Here is an 8,681-nt window from a genome sequence, read left to right on the forward strand (position 1 = left end):
GTTGTCGATTAGAGAGACTCTCATAGTTATATTTTGTATTCTTATATACACAGAGATTATTTGGATTATCACATACAAACAGAGTTTAAATTGTATCCTTGCATACAAACTGAGTTACCATTGTATTTCTAAATACACAGAGTTATTATCCATGTTTTAAAAGCTTTTATTTATATTGCATTTATATTATTGCTTTATATTGAAATGAGTTGAGTTGAGTTGAGACCAGGTATGTTCCTTCAGTTCCTTTCAAGTTTATGTCTTGGTTTAGTAGTTTTCCCCTCGCATGCTCGTACATTCAATGTATTGATGTCAGTTGGCCTGCATCTTTTATGGTGCAGATACAGGTAACCAGGATCAGCATCCAACGCATCATTGATCTAGTTGAGCTTTAGAGTTGTTGGTGAGCCTCCTTGCTTCCGAAGGATCCCCTTTTTATTCTTTTCAGAATATTAGTTCATTAGGATGCCGTGGGTCTTGTTCCGACGTCCATCTCAGTTATTAGAGGCTTTATAGACAGTCAATTGATATTAGTTCTTGAGTCTTTCCATTTCACTTTTGAGACTTGAATTGCCATTTTTGCTAGTGAATGTTATTTATACATTCTAAGTTATCTATTGAGCTTTCAATTTACTTTTAAAAGTACATTTATGTTGAGTAAAGTCTTCTGCTAAGAGTTAAGCCAGGCTAAGGGTTCGCTTGGGGCCAGCAATGGTTCTCGAGTGTCAGTCCCGCTCAGGGTGTAAGCTCGGGAGGTGACATCCATGTATCACACTTGGTGCCCAAGTATATACAACTATATATACCCCTTTTCTTGTAACAAAAGTAAGAAACATAAGGAAAGAGTAAGTGAAACAAAAACATTCAATAATAGAGAAAAGCTACTACTACTTTGTGTCTCTCTTTCTCTCCTTTTTTTCTTGTCATTTTATTTTTCTACACATGCTACATTTTATAACATCATCAATTAAATGAATCCATTTTCCCATTAGTTCTTTGGCCATCATCCTGTAGAAAAAAGTGAATGTTTCTCAATTCAATTTAAGATTGAGTTTCTATTTAGTTTTAACATCTTATGTAGTTTTGAATTAACAATTACATATATAATTTTTTGGTATTTGCTATAAACCTAATGTGTGGTTGTTATTTTTTTAAATATCATTATAAAGGATAGTTAGAAGGTTAAAGTTGCTAAGCTATGTATTCTTTTTCATATATATGAATTACAAATTAAAAAAAAGGTTTTTTTGTTTGCCAATCATCGTTATGTTTTGCTTATATCAAATTTAGTTAGATCTAACATATACTCATACATATGTTTTGCCCCCAAGGCATAGCTCGAGTGGAAAAAGGTGGTGGATTTGTGGCTTAGGTCGCTGGTTCAAGCCTCATACCATGCAAAGCGAAGCCCGATATTTAAGTGGAGAAGGGTAGAGGGGCAGGCCCATTATCCACCGATTTTAGAAGGTTATGAATGATCCAAAAGCAGGGTAGCTGATGGATTTCTTGGTTATAAAAAAAACATATACTCATACAAAATTGAGAACAAAGACATAGAACATGGATATATACTTTTAGCCGCCAAATCAAAATCTAAAATTGAATTTAGAAAGAAAAAAAATCTTTTTTTACCAGATAGAAGAGACAAAAAATTGTTAATTCATATATGCTTTTGTACCCTTTTTGTTAGATGTGAACACTTGCAATGAATAATTGTATTTGAATGAGAGTGTTTATATATATTAATATACAATAACAATAACAACATTTCCAGTGTAATCTCATAAGTAGGATTTGAAAAGCATAAAAATGTATGTAAATTTTACTCCTACTTTGTGGAATAGAGACGTAATTTTTGGTATACCCTCGGCTCAAAAGAGAAATTGTTGAAATAGGGTTGCAAAAAGGAAAAGAAGAAAATATATAGGAAAAAATCAAGCATTTGTTAATCTTGTTACTAATTTTCCAAAATTTATTAGAAATTGTCTATAAATTAAAAAACACGACACTTGCTAAATTTAACTATTAATATATACATGAAACAAGAGCAAAAATTGGGAAACAAAATAAGATTTTGATTGAATCAAACTTACAATCATCCAATCAGAGTCCTTCAATGTAAGAGAATAAAAAATAAAATTGGATTGAATAAAATGAAGAAGCAAATCAATATCATTTCAATCATGTTTATATGTTTCTTTTTGGTTGTTGATCTATTCTATTAAAAACTCGAATTGAGTGAAGTAGCAAAATAGCATAGCTTATAACCTATATTGGTTCAAATGTCTCCTTTTGGCCGCTTAGATATTATTTTCTAAAAGGTTGAAGTTAATATGAAGAAGTAAATCAGTCAAGTGTCTAGCGCTTTATATGTGCACTCTTGGTTGCTGAGTTGTTTCTTGAAAACTAATTGGGAAATTTATTTAAAATAGGCAAAGTACATAAGGACACTCAAGTTAAACGTACCCTTTAACTTGACCTCAATTGATATTTATGCGCTCTAACTTTGAAGGCCAAGTTAAAGGGCACTCTTATGTATTATGCCTATTTTAAATAAACTCCCAATTAGTTTGCAAGAAACAACTCAGCAACCAAGAGTGCACATATAAAATGGTAGATATTTGACTGATTTACTTCTTCATTTTAACTTCAAGCTTTTAGAAAATAATATCTAAGTGGCCAAGAGGAGACATTTGAACCAATATAAGTGATACACTATGCTATTTTTCTACTTCACTCAATTCGAGTTTTTAATAGAATAGATCAACAACTAAGAAAAAACATATAAACGTGATTGAAATGATACCGATTTGCTTCTTCATTTTATTCAATCCAATTTTATTTTTTATTCTCTTACACTGAAGGACTCTGATTGGATGATGGTAAGTTTGATTCAATCAAAATCTTATTTTGTTTCCCCACTTTGTACCCTTGTTTCATCTATATATTGATAGTTCAATTTAGCAATTCTAAATTTATAGACCATTTCTAATAAATTTTGGAAGATTAGTAACAAGATTAACAAATGCTTGATTTTTTCCAATATATTTTCTCCTTTTTTCCTTTTCACAATCCTGTTTTGCGAACTTCTCTTTTGAGCCAAAAGTTTACCAAAAAATAACATCTATATTCTAGAAAGCAGGAGTAAAATCCACATACATCTTTATGCTTTTTAAACCCTACTTATGGGACTAGACTAGGTATGTTGCTATTGGTTTTGTGTATTAATATGTATAGGACTCATTCAAATACAATAATTCATTGCAAGTGTTCACATATAACATAAAGGGTACAAAAAACATATACAGATTAAGAAATGTTTGACTCCTTTATGTGGTAAAAATTGATTTTTTTTTCTAAATTTAATTTTAGATTTTGATTTGATGGATAATAGTAGGTATTCATGGTTTATGTCTTTATTCACAATTTCATATGAATATATGTTAGATTTAACTGAAGTTTGATAAAAGCAAAGCATAACGATGATTAGCAAACAATTTTTTTTTATCTATAATTCATATATATGAAAAAAAGTGTGTGTCTTAGTTAACTTTAATCTTCTAATTATCTTTTATATATAATGATAGTTTAAAAAAATTACCAAAAATAACCACACATTTGATTTTATAGAAAATTCCTAAAATTTAACCCTAAAGTCCTTGGCGTCTGATTTTCAATGAACCAACACCCAACAACATTATGCTTCCTCTCCCTTGCTCCAAAAAATCTTCCTCTGGCGACACACATTTTAAGATTAGCATGGAATACTTGCTCTCGGGGAACTTGAGTTATTGGCGATCGATAAAAAGAACTTCAGAGAAGACGAGATAATTTTATGATGGAGGATAGTGGAAGGAAGCTGGATCTACAACTAGGTTATGCTGATGTTGGGACTTGGTTTATGACTTAGTTCAAATTTTGGTGCTAGGACTATGTATTGCCATGTATTTGATGAAAAACTCGTCCCCCTCCCTTATATTCATCCCTCTATTTTTTTTCTCTTGAATCTCAAAGCTATATTTGATATATATCTACGGTTAGTTTTCGATCATTTTCAATTTATGAGATACAATATATACAATAATGATTGAGATATGTTTTATGTATCTTCAAAGGCATATGAGTATATAAGCCTAAGTATTTTCTTTTACTGATTTCTATAATTTCATTTGTTTTTCAACTTTGGACTTGTTGGAAATTTAATCAATTGGCTGATCTTGCCTTTTGTATTTGATTCCACAGTATATGCTCAATATGGTCGAATCACAAAAGAAAAACAAAGAGGATGCCAAGAAGAATAAGGAATTTGAAGAGTATAGGAAAGACAAATCAGGAAAGGACCATGAAAGCTCTTGGAAGAATATTACCTGACAAAACAAACCAAAAACTTTTCATGATACGCAATTAATCAATTAATATTACGTTTTACACTTGACTTGTGTTGATTATTATTTTCCTAGTTCACTTTAAGAAATATGAGAATTAATTATTTTCTATTCTGATATAATCTAAAACTTTAAAAATAAAAAGATCTCGCTCAAATAAAAGATTTGTCACCTAACATGACCCAACCTTTTAACTTTTTATAAATGAACGGTTAAAAAGGCTCTTCACATAAATATATATAAATATATCAGTCTTCGATTTATCTAGCTTAACTTCTGTATATATTCTCTATCAATTCAAGTGTAATGTAAGTTAAAGACATTCCATTGCTATTCCTTGCAAATAATCCAACTCGTGGGGACTCCAATAGCTCTGTCATCTTCAGCATTTTCCTTTGACACCTAAGTAGTTTTGCGGCCATTTAATTGTTCTTACACTTCTCTAGTAGACTTTTTGCTTGAACTTGGGAGCCCTCCGAACATCCAAAACTGATTATCCGATTCTTTCCAGGCTTCCACGTACTCGATCAATTCCTTCAGCCATAGATAAATTATGTTGTGCATGCTAGTGTAACCTACACCCGAAATGAGAGGATAAAGATAAGTGAAGTTAGTTTTTTCATTATATCAACACTATATTATGTCAACTACGAAGAAAACACACAACATAGTGCAGCAACTAAGCAATGTTCTACCTTTGATATGTGATCGGAGAAAGGGGAAGGCATTTGCATTATAGTTATTTAAATTATGAAAGGAGAAGGCACCAAAAAAATTAAGTCATGATTTGTAACTACAAAAAAAAGTAATTCAAATTTAACTCTTCAAAAATATCATCTAGAGTGTATAAATCATAATAAAATTAATCATCTTTTAAGGATCCAACACAGGCGCAACAACAATTTTGGAGGTTTTAAGTAACATATAAACAGTGAAGATAAAACAATAACGATTGTGACCATAATTTCTCGTGTTTCCTTTGGATGATCGATAATAAATTAGGCAGAAGTACTCACTACCCTCCTGAACTTGAAGCTTTTTATACAGTGTACACCTAAACTAAATTTCGTTTTAATTACCCCCGAACTTGTTTATTCCTCTGTCGCGTGCACCTTTTTCCTAATAAATTACTATTTTAAGAGAGTAAAAAGGATCAACAGTCTATATAAAGCACAAACATGTGAAAGCCAAGACTAAAAATAATCACTTCAAGAAGCACATAAACATTAATCTACATCACAATAGTTCTTCATAACTAATTTGTGATTTCATAGCAGACTAAGTCAGTTGTTAAATAGTTCTTCACAAGCCTACAAATAGTCAGGGAGATGTACTTCAGAAAACAGTGTTTAAGAAACTCTAGCGAGTGAACTTCGATTTTAACTCTTATAGCTAATTGCGCCACATGAGTTCATCTTAATCTGACACTCAACCACCTCCCTCACTAATAACAACTCACGCCCAAGAAGTTACTTGACTTCTTGAAGTTAAGCACATTCCATTATGTGATTAGCTAATCATATTTCAAGCAATGGAGTAAAGCTCCGACCACATCAGAAAAAAAATCAGCCCAAACCACCCACATTGCTACCCCTTCGTTCATATCGATCTCCACTAGTGAATGTTATCTGTCTGCAACTAGCTCATCAATGTAGAAACATTTAAACAATACAACAATGCTCCAACTTTGCTAAGAGACAAAATAATTCACGAAAAACTAGTATGTAGAAAGAAATTCAGCAATTGCATCCTCTTTACTAGGACCACTACAAAGCACCTCTCAACCTTAACTTAAAGGTCTTTTACAAAATTTCTCCAGCTTCAAATTCATGACTACACCTACCAAACATCCATTATGTACTAGAAAATATGATTTCTACGAGGTTTGAAATTTTATAAATACTGGTCACATAGGACTAACTCAACTTTAACAAATGGAAAATTGCTTCGATCAGAATCAGACAACTAAAGGCATCAGTAATCCTCTTTGTTCTACCCTGGATTGAATATTTACATTCTTTCATTATTTCACACACGGATAGGTAGACAAAATTCTATTAGTCCCAACCCTCAACTTTATTCTTTTTGTTGAAATCAATAAAGGGGTGTCAATCTTTATTGATAAAAAAGTTCTCCTACAAGAGTCTTCAGTCTTTCGACCCAAAAAGATGATTTTTTTTAAAAATGATATTTTTGTAATGACCTGAATAAATGAGTTAAAGAGAAAGAATAAATAAACGACAAATAGAAATATAACAAATGAATGCACGAGATTTTATTTGAGTTAATGAAGTTGAAGGGTTGTGATTGTACGTCAGCATGCTATAACTAAATTCCGAAAAGGGCAAGAAGGGCATGATCAATCAGGTAGTTTTCTCACCTTCCTCAATTTTCACTTAGCTCTTCTTCTTCTAACATATGTTACGAGTTCATCTCATCTACGAAGATTTTTTGTTCCAATTATTACCATTTCGTAGCAACAATTTTCTATTTTGTAATAGAAATCAATTTTTGCTTAATACAAAACCGAGAAAATTCTCAAACAATTGTTGAGTTCCATTAAATTAGTTTNACCCCACCCACCCCCTACCACCCCGCCAAAAAAAAATTTAAGTTTGTTTTTAAAAAATATTTTCAATTTCAAAAATTATTTTCTACCCTAGTAAAAATAAAAGATATTTCTCAAAAAAAAAAATTCATTCATAAATCAAACACTAAAAATCTTTTCCGGAAAATATTTTCTACTCACCAACCAAACATGAGAAAATAAGTCAAAAATCAACTTGTTTTCCAAGAAAACATTTTCTAGGAAAACATTTTCCTTCATACCAAACACACCCATAATTTCAAAATTTTGTGCTTTATGAAATTTTGTGTTATTTCAAACATTTCTTCATAGGATTTTGTGTTTTTCTGTAATTTTACTATTTCCGAGATTAAATTGGGGTTATGCTTTTTGAAGCATGTTTATGAGGAAATTTTGGATTTCTAAAAAAAAAAAACTCTTTTATCTAATGCATTGTCCATTTTATCTTACTTATATCACATATATGTAATACTTGTTTTATACATAATTTATTTTTTAACCTAGGTATTTATAGTTTTTTCCTTAAGTCCATTAACATTATAAGTAAAATAATATTTTTATGAATTTTTCACAAAATTTAATATTATTTTTATGGCCATTATTTCAATATAATATCAATATGCATTAAATGTATGTATGCATATATTTTTGTCTTTCTCCATTCTCGTACTCCTTGTGTTTCATATTATTTGTCCTTCTTGATACGACACCCCTTAAAAAATTTAATAAGAGGCGTATTTTACTAAACTAACAATATTAATAATGTTTTTAAACTTTAGATTTGATTACTATTATATTATGCAGTTACTTATACAAGGGATAAAAGTTTTAAAAATATATTTTTTTTTAAATCGATTTCATATACAAGTAAATTCAAACAACTATTTTTTGAATCCTGGTCAAGTAATATAAACGGTGAGGGTATTCTCTATTGTCTATACAAATAAACAAGTTTTGATTGGCATTGATAGAGTATTACATAAGTTATAGTTTAAAATAATTTAAAATCTAAATAAATACAATCTTTTAAAAATTTACCTTATTTAAATTAATTATTTTGTATTTCCTACATCAAAATATATTTGTATAGTATGATTATGTGTTATTTTCACTTGTATAAAAATTATTAGAGTTTTGATTACAATTATTATTATTATTATTACTATTATTAATAATATAATTAATTTTGTTATTATGATGATGTGCTTTACTATAGAACATCATTGGCTTATATACTTAATTAGTATTCTCACTTTTTTGTTCAAAAGATAATGTTTACACTTTTATGAAAAATTTGTTACATGTAAAAAAAATGAAAATATCATAACTTTTAATGAAGTAAAAAAATGATAATGAAAGAGTATAATAGACATTTTAAAAGTTTAATTAGAATAAAGGGAAAGTTTGATTATTGTTCAAAACTGAGTGGGAAATTTGATTTTAAAAGCAAAGTTAAGGAGTGAAAATAATTTAGGATAAGGTATAAGTACCCCCTAGACTATGACCGAAATTCCAGACACATATCTTAACTAAATTAAGGTCCTATTGCTCCCCTCCCCCCCCTCCTAAACCCGAACCCATTGCTTTTGTAATTTTGTACACTTTTTTGGCTTACGTGGCATCCAAATATTTCTCACGCGCCTCAACTACATGTTGTCATGGGGTGTGCCATGTAAGCCAAAAGGTGTACAAAATTACAAAAAAAAAAA

The sequence above is a fragment of the Solanum stenotomum genome, chromosome 2 (assembly GCF_019186545.1).
Source record: "Solanum stenotomum isolate F172 chromosome 2, ASM1918654v1, whole genome shotgun sequence".
Taxonomy (NCBI): domain Eukaryota; kingdom Viridiplantae; phylum Streptophyta; class Magnoliopsida; order Solanales; family Solanaceae; genus Solanum; species Solanum stenotomum.